This window comes from Nipponia nippon, unplaced genomic scaffold (genome assembly GCF_047370975.1).
Source record: "Nipponia nippon isolate SJK-2023a ecotype South Korea unplaced genomic scaffold, ASM4737097v1 scaffold_2, whole genome shotgun sequence".
NCBI classification, from domain to species: Eukaryota; Metazoa; Chordata; class Aves; order Pelecaniformes; family Threskiornithidae; genus Nipponia; species Nipponia nippon.
The window spans coordinates 52,564,577-52,585,449 of record NW_028262336.1 but is presented as its reverse complement, the minus strand read 5'-3'; positions in this window follow the sequence as shown (position 1 = coordinate 52,585,449).

Here is a 20,873-nt window from a genome sequence, read left to right as displayed (position 1 = left end):
AAAATACTAGACAATATGAATATCAAGCCAGACCCAGTATGGCAAGCCCTACATTTCTAAATACTTTTCTTCATTTTTCGTAATTCACAAGTATATTGAGGACTGTTGGCAATTAATTTTTGTGGAGCACACAACTACAACTTGTCCAGTATAGCTAGTGTTCAGCTAAAAGTCTTTTTGCTCTCTTCTAGCTTTCAATAGACACCAGAATAAAACTTAAAGAACACAGTTCAGTGGAGAGAGATCAAACACTCAATACTTGCAAGAGGGGAAAAAAAGAGGATACACAATTCTATCCACTACTGAGATCAAGTAACAAACACCTGGTTACGACAGGGAAAAAGAACGTCTCTTGTGATTTCTTCCTTTACACCAGAAAAATGCTGAGGCCTGTCTCAGGCACACTGTGACACCAGCCAATCTGGCTATTAGCACAACAGTTAAAAGTGAAATCATAAGTCTCTTGTGTTTCCTTCTTTTTCAGCCATAAAAAGGTGAGGCTTGGCTCACGCTTATATCAAACACTACATTTAAATATTGTAGTTTACTTTCTCTTCAGGGAAATCACCCACCAGGGTCACCAGGCTAATCACAGCTCACTTTAAATCATTGGAAATGGGGAGAAAGTAGGAGTGAGAGAGGGAAAACAGACCAATATATTTAGTGATGTTTCCCAGCTTTGTAGCTTATTTTCCTCCGAGAGCTCTGCGTGCTTTGCAGCAGCTTAGAGAGAATGATTCCCTGTCCCCTGAGCTCCTATTTAAATAATTCTGAGCCAGACGCTTTCTGAAGAAGTTTCACAAATTCTGTTTTCCTTTTTCCCTGTAGTTCATTTATTCTGCTTTTCTTTCTTTTCTTCCAATGTGGTGTCTCACTGTCTGAGTTGTGAAAGCCTCCCCTCCCACTTCTTAGAAGTGGGAGCATAGCAACTGAGTGACACTCTATCAATAACCACCCTGGCTGCTATGGAGCTTGTTTCTTCCTGGCTGGCAGGGGTAGGAAAGTACCCAAAGAGATTACAACTGACTTGCACTTTGAATGAGATACGGCAAGAAACTAAAGTAAACTAAGTTAAATAAAATAAAAGCATTGATCAACTGAGACAACATTTCCTTCCAGCGTCTGCTATTTATACTGATCCCAAGTATTAAAATAGCCTTGCTCCAAACTGTTCTGAATTGCTGAATGGCCTAGATGAAAATAAGCTTTCTAAAAACATACTTGGTATTTCCATCATAACAATTGCAATGACAGTTTTGTCTTTTTCTTGTGGACAATTACTAATTATCGTCTTGGTCTAGAAACACAAATGTCTCTTGAGTTCAATCTTTTCCAGTCCCACACAAAAATGTCTACCTTGTGCTGTGTTGTAGTCCTTGTCTCATTCAATATCATTCTGCTGTTGCGAGAAATAACCAACAACTACTCCTCCTTAGTAGGGTATGACATCACAGTGTGTCTTGAGGCTGTGAATCAACATCTCATTGTCAAAACAGACAAGAGACCAGTCCACAAGCCAAAGCAGAAGATTATGCTGTTATTTTGAATCATGAGCTTCCCAATTACTGCAGTTGGCTCTAAATATATGATCCATTAAACACACATTCTTTAGCCTAAAGTACCCTTTGATGTTTAACTGGAAGGGATTTTTATGAATGAATTATGACATAATGCATAAGGGTAAGCTACAAAAATGAAAAATGGCATAAACTTAGCAAAGAAAAGAATGTAGGAAATCTGAACCCACTGACAGTCTAGATTCACTTCTTTTGTCACTATCCTCTGTTTGCAGGATCAGGCTAAGATAAAACCAAAGTAGAATGTTTTCCAGACTTCAAAGATTTGTTCCTCATTTAGAGAAGGAATAAATGATGTAAAGTGAGAGATTTTTCTCAAGAGTAATCTCTACCGATGCTTTATTTCTTTGAAGTCAGAGAGCAACAAACGTCATACAATCAGCTTACTCTAGAAGAATTCTAACACACTACATCTTACCCTGCCTTTGGATTAGGTTTCTGGTACATTTCTGGCCTCTCTGGCAACTAACCATATCCCAGACAATGCTTGTGCATTCAGGGTTTGTTCTGGATAAGCAATTCAAAGGTTTCTACCATGTTTGGGGAGAAATTTTAGGTGTGTGGGTATGAATCATGGTTTGCCACTTAGCCTCATAGCCAGAGAATTGCTTATGACCTCTCTCATTTTGCAGAAAAGATGTGGCCTTTCTCTCTTCAAGACCTAAGAAAAATCCAGTTTAACTCTTTTCTTATTCTCAGTCACCTGACTTTTATATTTTGGGAAATTCCTACACCAGAGTCTTTTCCCCAAGGCAACATGATTTTAAAAGTTTATTCCAGATATCTGCCACTCTTCAAGGAGCTTAAATCCCTTTACTGCTCTGTTATACCACCTGACTCCAAAACAGCTTTCTCCGTAATCACTTTTTATAGATAAGTCAGAGAAGCGCTGTCTGGTTCCTGCTTCTTTGCTTCTTCAGGTGTCAGATGCCATCTCACTGTCATACACAGCTCAAGGGTAACTGTTTGCAGAGTGTTTTACCCATCCAAATCATGTCATGATAACACAGCAGAGAGAACTATTCTCCTCAAGACGGGCAGTCAGCTCCCACCTCAGAAGTCACCAGAAGTTGTGTGACCATGTTTTCTTGAACACAAATTAGAAACTAATACAATAAATGGCAAAACTTTAAATAAAATGGCAACTTACAGGAAAAAAACCCTTCCCTTAGTATGTTTCAAGGGAACTTGTGTATCAGAAGCATCCGTTTTTACTTCCAACAACCATACACTGAATTATCATAACCTTCAGTTTCTTAGTGAAAATGATGCTGAAGTTAATATGTTTCAATATATTTTACATTAATTCATACAACCCATTACATGTACAGTTGCTTTAAACAACTTTTCTGAATTATGAGTGCCATAAAGAAAAGGCAATTATTTTTTCACGGCAGCACATTTTGTTAACTGAAAGTAAATAAGCAAAACGATGGCAATAGAAAGAAAACAAAACATAATTAAATTGATTTGAATTTGAAGTTTAGCCTTAGTAGAATTGATATTTAGCGGGTCTCTGCAATCTGCCCAAGTTTGTTTATACAATATTCTTTCAAATGCTGCATTTGAAGTAATAATAAAAAATTCTGTACATAATAAATTCTGTAAATTCAGTGACATTCAAAGAAGTCGGATTAGGGGATAGACCTGTACTCCATTTCCTGTGCAAGATTTCTGAACGACACAAACATGTGAGTGCATGTAAACGCACACGCACACACACAAAAAAATCTCAGTATAAAATATTCCTTATATAAATCATCCATACCTGGACTTCTGTCAAGACTCAACCCTTCAATAGTGTTTATGACCTTCTGCAAAGTTAGCATTTTATTCAGAGATACAGCTAAATCTGGTTAGATTAATTATGCCTGCTGAAATCAAAATATGAAGTCAGGAATATGAGAACCAATATACAGCATATCTTTCCATATTGCATCCTTTGCCATGATAGTTTTAGATAAGATTTACATTCACTAATTGTTCATTTATTTTTGTTGCTATATTTTACCCGTATGCATTCTGTTATAAACTTTGATATGTATGAGATCAAGTAATTTTGACTTTTAGCCTGTATCATGAAAAAAAACCCAACTTTGTTCTAACGCTCTTCTAAGAGAAATGCAAGCAGTATTCAGTCACTGAAGAATGGATTCCTAATCATGAAGATTTTGGTTTAGCATCATACATCAGTTTTATCCTTAAGTTCATTTTACAAAACACTTGTTATTCTTTTGTGTGAACAGTTATCTATATAAATCGGAAAAGGAGTAAAGCTTTTTTTTTTTTCCTTTTCTTGAAAGTTAAGCTAGATTAATAGTCAGGATTTTCTCCATTTACATGCTATTTTGCATCTCACAGTCTTCTGCATATGTATGGCTGTCCTTATACTAATTCTTGCTACCTAGCTGATCAGTGCAAATCATGACCATATGCATTCTGGAAATCTTTTTAAGATGTTTTAGTCAGTTATTGTGACTTGCTGCTGAAGTGGCACCATTGCATTCACTGTCATGAAGTTCCTGATCCATGCAGGGATACACTTCACCCACATAAAAACATAATTCTACTTTGTGTCATGACCACATTGTCAAATCTGTACCTGTCATACGTTAGGCTAATGAAAAAAAATGTCTTTATAGAGATAGTGTTAAGACTGCAGTAAGTATATGGGATAAAAATCATTATTAGACTTGGAACAAACTGAGTATGTAGGTAATATTTACAGCATTTCTTTCAGATAGACTACATTAATTTGAAAACACATTCCAATTTCTTTTACTTTTTTATGGTTGAAGTCTTTTCTTCATAGAGTTTGTTCAGAAACATTGGCTCTTTACAAGTACTCTATAAATGCAAACTGTGTTTTTGTGAAGAACGGAGCAAAGCCAACTTTGTTGAAATGATTGAAAAGACATTTCAGTGGCTCAGTATCCATTCCAGATCTCTAAGTAATTCTGGCCAGGTTTTTATGTTGGAAGCAGTAGTACAGAATCCAAGGAAATTTCTATCCCTATTTACCCACAAGAGTGTACCACATAGATTCAAATGAGAAAGTACTAATGAACTTTAATAGCAGTCCATATCTTTTTCCAGTTATTCAGCACTGTCTCTGAAACTATCTTTCTAGATCTTTCTCAGTGGCTTGGGATTCACAAGCAATGTGAGACCTAAGGGTCTCCTCAGGGCTGGACTTCTGCCCTAAATGTAGGTTGATGATCCTCCACCAAAAATCCACCAAAAGCTCTCAGAGGTAGCTATGTGGTTCATAAATTGAGCTTGTTAGCATGTTTCAGAGCTCTTCAGCCAAGAATCAGAAAATTGACTGCATCTTTCAGAATGGGAAGAAGAATCATAATATAAATTAATGTTCATAGTGCTTTTACTAGCATAATTCAGTTTCTCACTGGAAATAATCATAGAATCACAGAATCACAGAACAGTTTGGGTTGGGAGGGACCTTTAATGTCATCTAGTCCAACCCCCTTACTATGAGCAGGGACAATTTCAACTAGATCGGGTTACTCAGAGCCCCATCCAACCTGACCTTGAACGTTGCTAGGGATGGGGCATCTACCACCTCTCTGAGCAAACTGTTCCAGTGTTTCATCACCCACATCGTAAAAAATTTTTTCCTTATATCTAGTCTGAATGGACTCTTGAAACCTTCCATAGTGCCCTGCCTCAATACTGATAAATATACAGCAATGGCAATTTTCTTAAGCCTTTTGAGCTCTGCTGAGAAATGGGTAGGTAAAGAGAAGGTATGTGGATCCCAGCAGTGACCCAAAATACTTTGGGACACTGACTTTTTTTTGTATCTTTGCAAGCTTTACGATCCAAGGGTGTCAGCCCCTTCTTGATAAGAAACACTTCTTTTTAAGGATAGTTCCAATAGCTAATCCAGCAACTTCAAACTGATTACAAGGTGTCCAGGACATTGGGCTTATTAATAATGACATCTTAGAGTATTGCTGAGACAATATGTCACTTCAGCTCCACAGAAGTGACATAGGAATGTTATCTTCTTGATTTGAATTTCCCCATATCCTTCCCCAGCTCTGTCATACCTAGTCCCAACAATTACTTCCAATTGCTTGACCTCAGAAAGTGAGACCATTTCAGAAGAATGTCATGCACAATTTACTGCTCTGTTTCACCTTTGCACTCATTTTTTCACACATCTGTCGTTGTTTCCCAAGGTGTCCAGAGCCAGCTGGATGTACACAGTTAAAATATATTCATCATTCTGTAAGTATTAACAGTCATCAAGATCCCGAGACAAAGCAGAATTTCTTCCTCATTGGCTAACATCAGTTAAAAATGGCAAGGGCCCAAACCGTAAGGAATGAGATGAGCAGATAGGAATTATGGAAATCTTTTCATTTGAGTCCAGATTTCAAAATTTTAGAGCGTAACAATAGGTATACATCAACACAAAAGAATGCAAGGCGCAGTCTACCAAACACACATACACCTATCCCATGCCTAAATCCAAAACACATTACTGTATACCAGTTAGAGCCTCAGTAGGTACCCAAGTCCCAGAGTCACTGTGCACTTGTTTAGAAAGCCAGTCTTTTGTGGAAAAGGATATTTACACCACCTGCCTTTAGGAAACTGATTAATAGGGCTAAATCAGGAGATCAGTCTTACCAGTATCCATACGCAGACACTGAAAAGAAGTAGACTATTCCAAATATGTTCCTGCCCTGAATCACCGTATCAAGGAAAACAAGGTAAAGTGAAAGTTATGCATCTAAAATTACGCTGTGAGGATTCCTCACAGCAATCAAAAGGAACGCAGCCTAAACATGTGGGAAAAAAATGGTGAAATTTCTGATTTTAGAAAAATTAGATTGGGTGAAATGGAAAAAAAAAAACATAATTTGGAGTAATTTTATGGTTGAATATGAGCCTCTGCTCTTCTTAAAACTGGCCGCTGTACCAAACTTCTGGTGAGGAACTTAACAGCAAATCTTCTAGACCTGATTCTGTAGTGCCTGCATTTTCTGTAAACTTTGCCATTTGAAAGTAGACCGATAGGGGATAATACAAAACATGGAAAAAGACAGAGGAGGGTTAAATGGCTACAGAAGAACAAAATTTCTACTAACTGTTACTTAAAGGTTGCCCTGGCTCTCCTTTGAGTCTCATTAATGAAATAAGAAATGTATTTTTACAGGTGTGCAACAGCACAAAATGAAGAAATTAAAATATTGGCTAAAACACCATGTCTTATTCACAAGGAGACACTTGGTGAAGAAAATCTGTGCATTATAGGAGGGGAAGGGTGGAAAGTCAATAAGGATTTAAAATCCCCAGTGTACGGGATGATCCAGCATGGATAATGAGCTTGCCAAGCCACTTTCCATCATTTATCAGCTGTCCTGGTCAACCGGGGAGGTCCCAGATGACTGGAAGTTAGAAAATGCGACACCCATCTGCAAGAAGGGTCAAGAGGATCCGAGGAACTACGACAAGGTGACCCGCTTAGTGGATGAGGGGAAGGCTGTGGATGTTGTCTACTTGGACTTTAGTAAGGCCTTTGACACTGTCTCCCACAGCATTATCCTGGAGAAGATGGCTGCTCACGGCTTGGATAAGTGCGTTCTGCACTGGGTTAAAAACTGGCTGTACGGCCGAGCCCGGAGAGTGGTGATGAATGGAGTCAAATCCAGTTGGCAGCTCTTCACAAGTGGTGTTCCCCAGGGCTCAGTACTGGGGCCAGGTCTGTTTAATATCTTTATCAATGATCTGGATGAGGGGATTGAGTGCACCCTCAGTAAGTTTGCAGATAACACCAAGTTGGGTGGAAGTGTTGATCTGTTGGAGGGCAGGAAGGGTCTACAGAGGGACCTGGACAGGCTGGATCGTTGGGCCGAGGCCAACTGCATGAGATTCAACAAGGCCAAGTGCCGGGTCCTGCACTTGGGTCACAACAACCCCATGCAACGCTACAGGCTTGGGGAGGAGTGGCTGGAGAGCTGCCTGGTGGAAAAGGACCTGGGGGTGTTGGTTGACAGCTGCCTGAACATGAGCCAGCAGTGTGCTCAGGTGGCCAAGAGGGCCAATGGCATCCTGGCTTGTATCAGGAATAGTGTGGCCTGCAGGAGCTGGAAGGTGATAATGCCCCTGAACTCGGCACTGGTGAGGCCCCACCTCAAGTACTGTGTTCAGTTTTGGGCCCCTCACTACCAGAAGGACATTGAGGTACTAGAGCATGTCCAAAGAAGGGCAACGAAGTTGGTGAAGGGTCTAGAGCACAAGTCTTATGAGGAGCGGCTGAGGGAGCTGGGGTTGTTTAGTCTGGAGAAGAGGAGGCTGAGGGGAGACCTTATTGCTCTCTACAACTACCTGAAAGGAGGTTGTAGCGAGGTGGGGGTCAGTCTCTTCTCCCAGGTAACAAGCGATAGGACAAGAGGAAATGGCCTCAAGCTGCGCCAGGGGAAGTTTAGGTTAGATATTAGGAAAAACTTCTTCACTGAAAGGGTTGTCAGGCATTGGAACAGGCTGCCCAGGGAAATGGTTGTCTCTCCATCCCTGGAGGTATTTAAAAGAAGGGTAGACATGGTGCTTGAGGACATGGTTTAGTGATGGACTTGTCAGTGCTAGGTTAAGGGTTGGACTCGATGATCTTAAGGGTCTTTTCCAACCTTAACAATTCTATGATTCTATGATACTGATTCTATGATTCTATGATTCTATGAGTGAAATCTCTATCTCTGTAAATGAAAAAGCTTCAATGTGTAGTCTTTTATAGTGGTTGATGAAGGAAGAATTAACCTTATCGGACATATATTTTCTTTGCACTTCCTATTTTTCTCTTAGGCTCCTATGGTGTTCTATTTCTAACTGTAGATAAATGCTGTAAGGGTTTTCCTAGCTGCTGACAAGGGCTACATAGCAGGTCAAATTATCCCTTAGAAACACCCAAGTGTCCTTCACTCAAGAAGACATATTAGGAGATTACGCACCAGTATCGTGGCTCAGACTTACCAGAAAATGACCTTCTGAAGACCTGTTGGATGAAGTAATTCCAAAATAATCCCTTATTTGCTTTAGAGGATACGAAGCAAGTTCGTTCATAGAGATACAGGAAAGAAAGATGTGTAATTCACTGTTGGGCTGAGAGCTGGGCTGCTGTAAGAAGTTCCAAATCTGTGGATTGTGGAGACTATCTTTTGTGCTTGTTCACACACATATACAGATTAGGCAGGGTGTTGAAAAATAATGTAACTTCCTATAAATAATTCCCAGCACTGTGTAGGACTGATTTTAGATGCTACATCTCTGAGGATTGGTAATATGTTGTTGGTAGTAGTCAAAATGATGGTAGGATGACCATCGTCTCTATATGTCCCTATTTCTGCCCTGTATGAAATCTAAACTGATTGCTTTCATTATGCTGCCCCTTATGACCTGTGAATCACATCTAGTGTACACTTATGACATAGGATTTCCACCTTAATTTTACAGGTATTTGTAATTTTCGTTGCTCATTAGAAAACAATTAAAAAAAAATAAAGTTAGAAGGTTTTGTAGTTCCTTCCCTGACTTTTTGCGAGCAGTGTCTATTCTGTTAGTGTCAGGCAAGCACATCAGATCTCAGTGACCTGTGCTTCACAGCAGGCCCTCCCAGGTACGGTCAGGTACTACACCTCCCTATCCTTCTTTCCAGAGGTGTTTATAGATGTTAAGACCAAAGGATGTCAACTTCTAGCTTCTGGGAGATGCAGTCTCTGATTTTCATGTGGCAGAGAGTCCTATACGCCCTTGACACTTTCCTTACCTCTTTCCAAGCCAACCCCAAGCTATTTATTTTTCCTTTACACTTACTTTTTTAGATTCCTGTTTGCAAAAGGAAAGATACCAACATTTAAACTGTTTTACACCTGCACTAAGTTCTCTGTCAGCTGCCAGTGTTCTTAGAGCAGTTTTGGAAACTGCCCTATCTGGGGTGCTTTGCCAGCATAAGGTATGGAGACAGCCAGAGCTCTCTGACATAATGGATAGTAGCAAGAAAGTAAGAGGTGAAATGATTAATTATCATTCCTTACAATAAAAGAAAAATGGGTCTTCAAATGAAATGACAGGTTTAAAATGGAACATAATTCAGTTACAGAATTCACTGTCACAGGATACTACGTGGCCTACATTGTAAATAGTTTCAAAAAAGTAAAATCCAAAGATAAGTTTCATCAGTGGCATCCAAATAGAGCGGGCAGAATGTCACCACCACTCCAGAAGTGTTTAAACTTCTGATAGCCAGAAGCTGGGTTCTATGGTTCATTGAGCAGAATCAGCAATTCAGGGCACTGAGCTAATGGAGCTTCAGTCTGAACCAAGTAGAAACACTTCATCTTCTTACCTTTTATGCTGTAAGATAGGCAACTAGTGTATTCTTCATTTAATAGAGTTACTGGGCTGGGCGCTGGCCTCTGGCTAAGCGAGTCTGCTTTTACCTTGAAAAATGCTTAATTACTGCATCAAATCGCGAATGTGCAGTGCAGAAGTGCAGTTTGTGGCTGGCACTGACTACCCATATCTGTGTAGTACTATCAGCCGACTCACATTTCTGGACTGCCTTCAGTCTCTCCTGTTGGCAAGCTGTGAACACTTCGTACTTTGCATAGCCATCAGAAGCCTACAGATTTGTCTGTAGGCATCTACATTTATGTAAAGCAGTTAAGATTTCCTCAGTTTTTTAAAAAACTCACTTTATTTCCACATTTATTGCAAAATATCTCTTCTTCAGCTGATTTAAGTTGCTGAATCCTCTTCTTTACCTGCCTGTTATATCTTCACTGATTTCTTGTAAGGTTTTATGTTCTGATCTGTTACACATTTGTAAGTCAGCATATATTGTTCTGAGTAGGACATAAAATGCTTCTGCAGTATGACTTCTCCTGTCAATCCACAGCTATAGTAAGAGCAATCTCTTATTTTCTAATCTAAAAATCAAGGGTCCCTTCTTTGTCCACAGTGTAGCAAGACAGAAAAAAAAAAAAGGAATATATTTCAAGTGTTTCACTGAATAAGCCATTACCTTGAATAAGGCTTTTGTAATGCCAGTGCACTGTGACTCATGTAATTCAGATCTGAAGCTAATATGCTGTTTGAAAATGTACCCGCTGCTGAGATGATTCCTAAACAGGGAGGCAGAGAAGTGATTATTAGATAGGACAAGACATGAGCTGAATTACTGAAATGTGCAATAAAGAGATCTCAGCCTCTACAATTTGCCTGTCAAAAATGAAGCTTTTAATCAATTTAATCAGTGTAACAATATATTAGCTCAGCAGCCTGCCATCTCAGCATGTAATTTTAACTATAAAGAACATTCTACAAACACTATAAAGCCCCAAAGTGCTCTTTAAAAAAGTCTCTAAAACATAAACAAGGTTTTTAATAGCCTGTGTCAGCAGGACTAGAACAAATCACAGGAATGCAATGGAGAAGCTTTTTCTTTTTTTTTCCCCAACAAGGATTCTACAGCCCTTGCTAGATAATCTGACTACACTCCTCATTCTTTTGTGGAGACAAAATTTAACTTGATTTGTCATCTTCTCTCCAAATTCTTACTATTTTTCATGCCTCATGGAACTACTTATACTAATCTTCATTAGTTCTTTCAGGGTGCTGAAATCATCCATTCTTAATTCCAACAATATCCTGGCATACACACTAAAACACAAAGGAATGTTATAAAACAGTATTAAGGGCAGTAAAAAATTTCACTCTCAAACTGCCCTGTCAGAATAAATTTTCATAGGAAAGTATTACTGTGTATTATCAATAAGTTGAAAGAAGGTGAAATCATCATTTATATTATTTTGTTGTTTTAAAACATTTCTATGAAGTAATTACTGTAATTAACTTTCCCTCGTGTTTTCAGTTTTCCAGTGACTCACTGTAAAAATTGCCTCCCCGAGCCTCCCACATGCACACAAGTCACCATATAATTGAAAGTCAAGAAAGCTAATGGATCAGGCACATATACAAGAGGACTTGACACAAAAAATGGCACATATAAACACATTTTTCTGTGTAACCACGAATGCTTGCACTAGTATTCTAATGCAGTATGGTCTGCAAAATGAACTTCAGGTTCACATCATAAACACACAGTTCTCTATGTGCAGGCGACTATGTAAACTATTTTCTGCTCTTCTACCCTCCAATGCACCTGGCCTACCCCACAATTATAGGAAAGGATGGTTGTGGCTTTGACCTTCTGTGATGCCTTCCCTCTTTTGGAAGGTAAGCTAGGGAGCAGTGATTGAACCTTGCACAGGGATGGAAAAGTGTTCTGCGAATTGCTTTTCCACGGAGCTGAGAGTGCTGAAGAGCCTAATGCAAACTAGCCCCTGAAGAAAACTATTTGTATCTTTGTTCTGTAAAAGGAGAAAATTAATTCTTGGTCCTCAAAGGAGGAGACAACATGTGTAAAAGGCCAACAGCTGCAACATCACATTTGAATCTTAAAAGTCTATCAAACTGGAGAAACAGATGTGAATTTGGAATAAATTTAAGGACATGTCTCAGTGCACCAGCAATAGGGACACAGAAGGCAGCAGATTAAATCCCAGGACTGCCATTTATGCCTAAGCAAAGCATATATGTAAACCACCACATTAAAGAAGAGACACTTTACAGCTCTGTGAACCAGCCTAATCAGCAAAGGGTTTCCCCCCAAATCAGTACTTTTCAGCTTTAATAGAGATGCTCACAAAAGAAAAAAAAAGTTCATGGAGGTAAAGCACATCAGGCCATATATCAAACTCAATGCACAGGCCACTTTGAAAAAGTACTCTGCATATCTATATGTAGCAATTGCTCTACCTGTAAAGCGCAGTGGGATCCTGGCATGTTTACCACTTCATATTTGTTGTGCAAATTGATTAGCTGCTTGGAGAAATCTCCGATCTTGTGATCAGTTCTATAAAATGGGATTTTCTGGGGTTGAGTGAATCCCTGCTGTTGCTGATTTGCAATCATCTATTAAGGAATAATATGCATTTCATTTTCTTAGTTCTTTCTTATGTCGTTCTTATCATATGCGTCCATGTGAGAACGTTTGTCAACATTGGTGAAAACAGCCAGAGTGAATTTAATTCCATGGTATCTAAAATCCCTTTTTTTAAATTTTCTGTGGCTAGCAATGTGAATATAGACATGTATGTATGTATGTACGTGTATAAGATTTTGTGTGTGTGTGTGTGTGTGTGTGTGTGTGTGTGTTTTGTTGCCACTATTTGTGAGAACTCTAATGCAATAATTGTATCAATAACACAATAACTGCATCAAGTGTTGTAGCTTCACTGGCATCAGCCGTCTTGAAATGACTTTGATTTCCCTCTTCATTTCAAATGTTTTAGCTGTCCAATGGAGGAATAATAATTATTACAAACAATTTTGGCTTTTTTCTGTTGAAAATTGTTCATTGTTTCTGTTGGAAATTGTTAATGTATGTTTTAAACTCTATTCATGGCAAAAAGATACAATCTATCATCAACAAATTTATATGCCTTGCATGTGGATATTTCATAAATTTTAATGAGGTTAAACATGCTAAATAAATCATTGACTTCAAGAAGTTTGCATGGTCTAGTCCTGTTTTAGAGCTTTGCGTTGTAAAGTAATAAAGACACAAATAAAGTTCTGCTAATAGCCACTATTATACAACTGAAATGGGTAATCAAACCCCACAAGATATTTCCTATTCATATGTTGTATTAATTTGATTGACCATAAATGATGTGTTAGGCCAGTCAAAATAGATCCCATAGCATCAAAACCACATCTGGTAGGGAATTCTAATATTCTAGGCACTATATCTCTTGTAAAATAATCCTTCTATGTCTATCAACAGCTAATTATTTTAGACAGCTAATCAATTCAATTATTAGCCAAATATTTCAAATCCTTGGCTTGGTAAATCTTCATTTACTGTAACAAAGGGTGCAGTTACACAATACATTCTCTCTGGTGGAGAAGTTAGCTACAGAAGTCCCATTCCCCCCTCCCTATTCTAGCATTCATTCTCACGCTAATTCTTTGTTTGCCATGCTTAATAAAATTGTTTATGAGGCCACATTGTAAACCAGGTCACTTAGATTATTTTGATTTCAAAAAGAAACACAGAAAAACTTTTCTACATTCCAGCTTACAGTGCAGAACCAGTGAGAATACACATGATCGTGATGGAGGGCAGAAAAGTGTTCAGAAAAAAGCATGTCTAGATTGTGGACTGCAAACAGTCTAAGAATATCGAAATTCATTTGGCTCATTTCCCAGAAGAATGCTTTAATTACCTGCATACAAAATATCTGGAAAGAGCCAGATGTCAGCTTGGTAAACCATCAGCCAGGAACACAGGGCCAACACAACTGAGAGACGATGGCTGACCGTGGCAGGTCAGTTTTCTGGTAAGACTCCATGCCCTAAACTCACACAGAATTTCCCACTTTTTCATTCCAGTCACAAAATATAAACAAAGCCAAACTTGGCAACAGAGAACTGAAAACACAAGTCTCCTTGTTTAAGTCAGTGCCTAATTATGAAAATGAAGGAGTTGGGTTTGTTTATTTGCTCCTTTACAGATCTTTTCTTTCTTCTGGTGCCTTAGAGGTGGCCAAAACAGCAAACACATTTTTTAGTTTAATGTTCCCTATTAACTGTAATGGCTCCCTATTCATGATCTGGCTTTTTAGATGCTACCTATCGGAGGACTGAATTCTCTCTTCTTTATCTGTGGTGACTAGGTGTTCGACTAAATTTTCTTGAGTCACTTTTCTAGGGCCAGGTATATAATTTTTGGATATTTTCTGTTCAAACGCCTAAGTTTCCTCCTTGGATTCTGCTCAAAGCTTGTGGTATTCTTTGAAAAGTTCAAATGGAATGAGTTCTAGAAATGAAATGTCTCTACTGTTAAAGAAAAAAAAAAATCCAACAAACTAATCACTGTTGAAAGACATTAAACATTTCAGAAGTTTTCTGGTTATTATTGAAATAATCTTAATCTTGCAGCACAACTTATCTTTCACAGTCACACAATATCTGTACCTGCACTAGTAACATTTAGCTCCCTGTAGACAAAAAAAGAAAGGAAGGAGCTGCATAGTTTGATTCTTCTGACCTGTTTTAGACATCAGTTCATATAGAAACATAGAATCGTTTAGGTTGGAAAAAACCCTTAAGATCATTGAGCCCAACCATAAACCTACCACTGCCAAGTACACCACACGTAAGCACCACATCTATATATTTTTAAATACCTCCAGGGGTGAGGACTCAACCACTTCCCTGGGCAACCTGTTCCAATGCTTGGTAAACCTTTCGGTGAATAATTTTTTCCTAATATTCAATTTAAACTTCCCCTGGCACAACTTGAAGCCATTTCCCGTTGTCCTACCACTTGTTACTTGGGAGAAAACATTGATCCCCACCTTGCTACAACCTCCTTTCAGGTAGTTGTAGAGAGCAATAAGGTCTCCCCTCAGCCTCCTCTTCTCCAGACTAAACAACCCCAGCTCCCTCAGCCGCTCCTCATAAGACTTGTGCTCTAGACCCTTCACCAAATTCGTTGCCCTTCTTTAGACATGCTTCAGCACCTCAATGTCTTTCTTGTAGTGAGGGGCAGAAAACAACATAGTACTCGAGGTGGGGCCTCACCAGTGCCGAGTACAAAGGGACAATCACTTCCCTGCTCCTGCTGGCCACACTATTTCTGATACAAGCCAGGATGCCATTGGCCTTCTTGGCCACCTAGGCACATTGCCAACTTATATTCAGCTGGCTGTTGACCAACACCCCCAGGTCCTTTTCCGCTGGGCAACTTTCCAGCCACTCTTCCCCAAGCCTGTAGCATTGCATGGGGTTGTTTTGAGACAAGTACACAACCCAGCACTTCTCTTTGTTGAACCGCATACAATTGGCCTCGGCCCTTCAATCCAGCCTGTCCAGATCCCTCTGTAGAGCCTTTCTACCTTCCAGCAGATCAACACACCCACCCAGCTTGGTGTCATCTGCAAACTTACTGAGGCACACTCGATCCCCTCATCCAGATCATAGATAAAGATATTAAACAGAACCTGCCCCAATACTGAGCCCTGGGGAACACAACTTGTGATGGGCCGCCAACTGGATTTAACTCCATTTACCACAACTCTTTGGGCCTGGCCATCCAGACAGTTTTTTACCCAGCAAAGACTACACCCATCCAAGCCATGAGCAGCCAGTTTCTCCAGGAGAATGCTGTGGGAAACAGTGTCAAAGTCCAGGTAAGCAACATCCACAGCCTTTCCCTCATCCACTAAGTGGGTCACCTTGTCATAGAAGGAGATCAGGTTAGTCCAGCAGGACCTCGATTTCATAAACCCATGCTGACTGGGCCTGATTCCTGGGTTGTCCCATACGTGCCGCATGATGGCACTCAGGATGATCTGCTCCATAACCTTCCCCAGCACTGAGGTGAGACTGACAGGCCTGTAGCTCCCTGGATCATTCTTGTAGATGGGCATCACATTTGCTAACCTCCAGTCAAGTGGGACCTCCCTGGCTAGCCAGGACTGCTGATAAATGATTGAGCGTGGCTTGGTAAGCACTTCTGCCAGCTCCCTCAGTACCCTTGGATGGATCCTATCTGGCCCCAGAGATTTGTGTGTGTCTAAATATACCTCTTTACTCCTCTTTACTGACTGTGGAGAGTATATAGAGGTAGAGGTAAAATACACTTTTACCTGGTCAGATGAAACCTACTGTAATACACATGGCTCCTATGCCTTTGTACATTCCTTGTTTCCTTAGTATGTCCCACTACTTTTAAACAAGTTTTGAGCAGCTACATGACTATTAATCTCATAAAATTTATTTGATATGAGCAAAGAGAAGGAAGACAACAAATCTATTTTCACTTTCCACTTGACTGGATTCTGCATTCTGATCTCCTAAGGAGTTCAGAATACACCCTATTAGGCCCATTGTTAGAACATTAACATATATGTCTTTAAAGAACTATATGTCTTTATATAGAGAGAATTAGATAGGTTATATATATATTTATACTATCTATCCTTCAAATACTATCGTTTTAAATGCAAAAAATCCTATGTATAAGAAACTGAAGTTTTAAGAACATTAAAATTACACTACACTGTAGCAGAAAATAAATCTGTATTAGGCTGATTTGTTAGCTTGCTTTTAAAAAAAGGCCCAAGATCTAATATACTTGCAGGAAAGACTGTTAATCAATATTCTTCAGTGGTTCAGGATATCAACCTTTATATATTCTAAACATCTTTCTAGGTTTTTTCCTGTGGGTATTCATGAGGAAACTAGTACAAAAGGTATTATAAACTAAATAGAAGTCTGGTAATTAATGTGCAAATGCTCGAATTACTGGACATTAATTCTTTGGAAACGACAGCTACAGCCAAAAATGATGTGACTTACATGTCAGGGGCACCATGATATAGACAAAGACAAATCTTCAAATTAAGCCTCCCAACAGTAATATTCTAAAAGCCTGAGACCATTAGTTTTTCCTAGGTACTTATTAATCCCTTTAAAACAGAACTGGTGGCTTTGGTTTCAATCCCCCATATGCACAGAAAACAGTCAGATTCTTAATGTTATACATGGAAAGACAAAATTAAGAGGGAAAAAAAAATGTTCCTTTTGCCTTAAAACCTGGTAATTAGTACATCTTCTGTAGCCCTGCTGTTACATGTCGTCCCTCTGACTTCTTAACGTTTTATGACAAGATCCATTTATCCCACCTACCATTCTGTTGCAGCGTTTGAGTAGAGAGATTGGTTCTCCTCACAGGAATGTGGACACATCTGTTTTCTGAGGTCCTGCAGAGCATTATACTGAGCTCTGTGTGGATCTCTGACGAGTGGCCTCACATTCACTGTCTGATCACGAGCCTTCAGCTCGTTTAATTTATAACTGTTCTCTCAGTTCAAGACTTTTCTGTCATGTCAAATCTTTCCATAGTATAATCTGTCAAGGACAATTCTTGGTTAATAGCTTTGATGAATATGCCAACTCTGTATGTTTTAATGTAATAACAAAAATGGAAGGTTTTCTGTTATGGGAAAAGAAAAACCTAAATGAATAAATTAGACCATGTCTAGACTTCCCTGTATATTTTTGTTGCCAAAGCCGCAAATAATGCTGACTGAACAGCACCTCAGCTAGGGTTCTGCTTCAAAATCAGCAATGCAAAGAAAATGCCATTCTCATTTTATGATAGATACATTAAATTTAACTTAATGCACATTCATGCAGTCACAGATATGAAGCATGACCATACTTGCTCTAATTATTAATGAAATCCTGCTCCTACTGACCTAACCACTAATTTTTTCATTGACTGATTTAAGAGAAAGGGAAGGCAAGCTTCAGCTGATAAAGGGCAAAATAATACAACAAATGTGGAATATTCCAAAACCTTTCTAAAAATACCATATTACTGCAACCTCATCTAAATAAATATGACAGCAGCAAAACTCAAGGTGAATCCAGTGGTGTAAATAATTAAAAGGATATGATTAAAAAATTGTTGAAAAATGACATGAATTTACTATTATTTTTTAACATGTCAAGCCATGCATTTGGCCTGGACCCCAAGGGCACCATAAGCCCTGACTGTCCCTGCCCAGGACCCCCAGGGTGCCCCCTCCCCTGCCCAGGGCCCAGGACCCCACGTCAGCCCCCTGGGGCCATCAGCCCCTGCCCCAGAGATGCTGCAGCAGGACCTGTCTCCAGCTCCCCCCAGCCCTGCCCTGCCTGGCCATGGGTTTCCACAAAGCTGGGCACACCCATGGGCCCACATCCCAGACTGGCCTCAGCCCGTCCCCATCCTCAGGGAGGTGCCCGATGTCTGGGGCTGGGGTGGCCCTGGTGCCCCCCAGCTGCCCTGTGCCTGGCTGGGGCTGGGACAGGCCCTGGCTGCCAGGCCCTGCCCTGAGCCCCTCAAAGAGCCTTCACCAGCCTTGAGGTGCCCTGACAAATTGAATTAATATGCAAAGAAATTTACCATACTTCATGAATTTTAAAGTTTTCTAGTAAATCTCTTTAATATAACTGATTAAGTCTCAGTGTCTCTGTTCTTGCTTTTATTTGATTTAGCAATAATGTAAAGGAGGGTTGTTTGGGGTTTTTTTGCAGTCAGTACACCCAGAAGGATTTGAGTCTTTACCTAACAAACCAGTTTTAAATGTTGCTTTGTATACCCATGGGCATAATACACTAAGTAATGCATCCATAATTAAAAAGCCTCAAGTATCATTTGTTACAAATTTCCATGAAATTACAAACTGCAGAAAAAATAATTGGTTTAAGATTTTTATCACAATAGAAACATGCAAATTGCAGAACTGATAATGTTTTCTTTCCATAATAATACTACAAAAAAGTAAAAGAGGAAGTTTACCGTTACATATAAATTGAGCTAAACATAATGAAAAAAAGTGACAGAATTGTAATGAAAGCAGCAAAAATTATAAATAAAATTATGTTAATATGAATTTGTAATAGACCAAGGGAGAGAGAATTAAGATATGTAATCCTATCTGCAATTTGGTGTTTCAGTAGAGAAAAAAATATCCTCTTCAAGTGGCTGTCCATGTGGTCATGCCCAGCCTGCAGTGTAACAAATTGAGTTAGCTTAAATACAGACATAAGTATATTCAAAGACAATAGGAGCCTTCATGTGATGCATTATTTTAGACTTTGTCTTAATGTTTATTAAATGGTATATCACATTACATTTAAGAAACAATAAACTCATTCAAAATATCATAAACTTACTCAAAATCCACAGCGTGCTTTCTCCTTTTGGGTATTTATTTCCTTTCTAGCAGGACTGCAAGCTAACCATGTATTATGTCAAGTGGAAGCACATATGAATCATATTTATCTCTAATCAATACTGAAAATTATTCTCAATCAATCATTCATCACTATCATTATACATAGACATATATTCTAACCTCAATTGTACATTTATTCCAAAGGTTTTGAGAGGACTCAGAATGAGGACTATCGTAGCTCTGGGAGAAACTGACTTGACTGTCCAAAACTGAACCTCTTCTAAAACAACAATGGGCACAGCTATTACCCAGAACATCTTTTCAGAGCAGTAACAGATCTAGACAAGTTACATATAGAAAGTAAAGAGTAAACAGGTGTCCTTTTTTTTCCCCTAGCACACCAGTATGTACGATAAAGTAGAACAAAGCCATCTTCAGCTTCCACATCTTGTGTCCTTTCTGACTTCATTTCTGCACCTATTTCCTTCTTTTGCCCAGATAGGCCCATCTCTTCCTTGAAGCGATCCACACAGTTCTAGTGCAAAGCCCAGGTTAATATTCATACTCATATTCAACCCACTTCACAAAACTTACACCCTAGAGAAAAATAACCGTTTGCCTACTTTTTCATTGTAAAGTATTTATGTTCCAGATTGGATTATCCAAATCAATATGAGATAGGAGTTAATATGGTTCATAATATTCTGACTGGAGTCTAGTCAATACATCATGTAATAACTGAGGTATTTGTTTTCCTCATCTCTCAGTTAGTGTAACCTGATTCTGCAGGCAAAAGAATAAATTTAAGAAGTTTCAGTCTTCTTCTGTTTATTCCAGTATAAATCGAAAGTAACTTGATGAAATTAAATTAGTTTTGCTAATGTGAGATAGGTGTGGGAGGACACACAAAAACAAAAACTGAATGTCTACCTTAGGTAACAAAAGCTTTTCTTAAGTGCATGCAGAGAGATAGAAAGAGGATCCACAGTAACAGTGCTGAGCAGGGAACAGCTAGAATACTCAGGAGGACGTGCCAATAGAAACCAGAATGCCTTTAGTTTTCACTCTTCTCCCTTACAGCTCTTTGGTTACACAGTGACATACCTCTAGCTGCAATGAACAATCCTGATCAATGTCCTCCAGTTAGTCCTTTTTCACAAAACACAAAAAGAAATGCATATAATACAAATACATATGGACAGTACTAGTATATACACATCCATTGTGAATTTATCATCTCAAGTGCATAGATGGTGTATATATAAGAAGGAGGTACATCTGTCTTAATAGCTAGTAGCTTCAGGAATTGCTAGCAGTTAAATAAGCCAGTTCACTTCTCTCTCTGTCAGAAGGAATCTGAAATAGATGGGCTCACGAAACTATTTGTGTTGAAGTGTTCCATTTTGAGGGAAAAAATGAAATTTTCATTGGGCCAGAGAGACAAACACATGTGAAAGCATAAGCATGACTTACT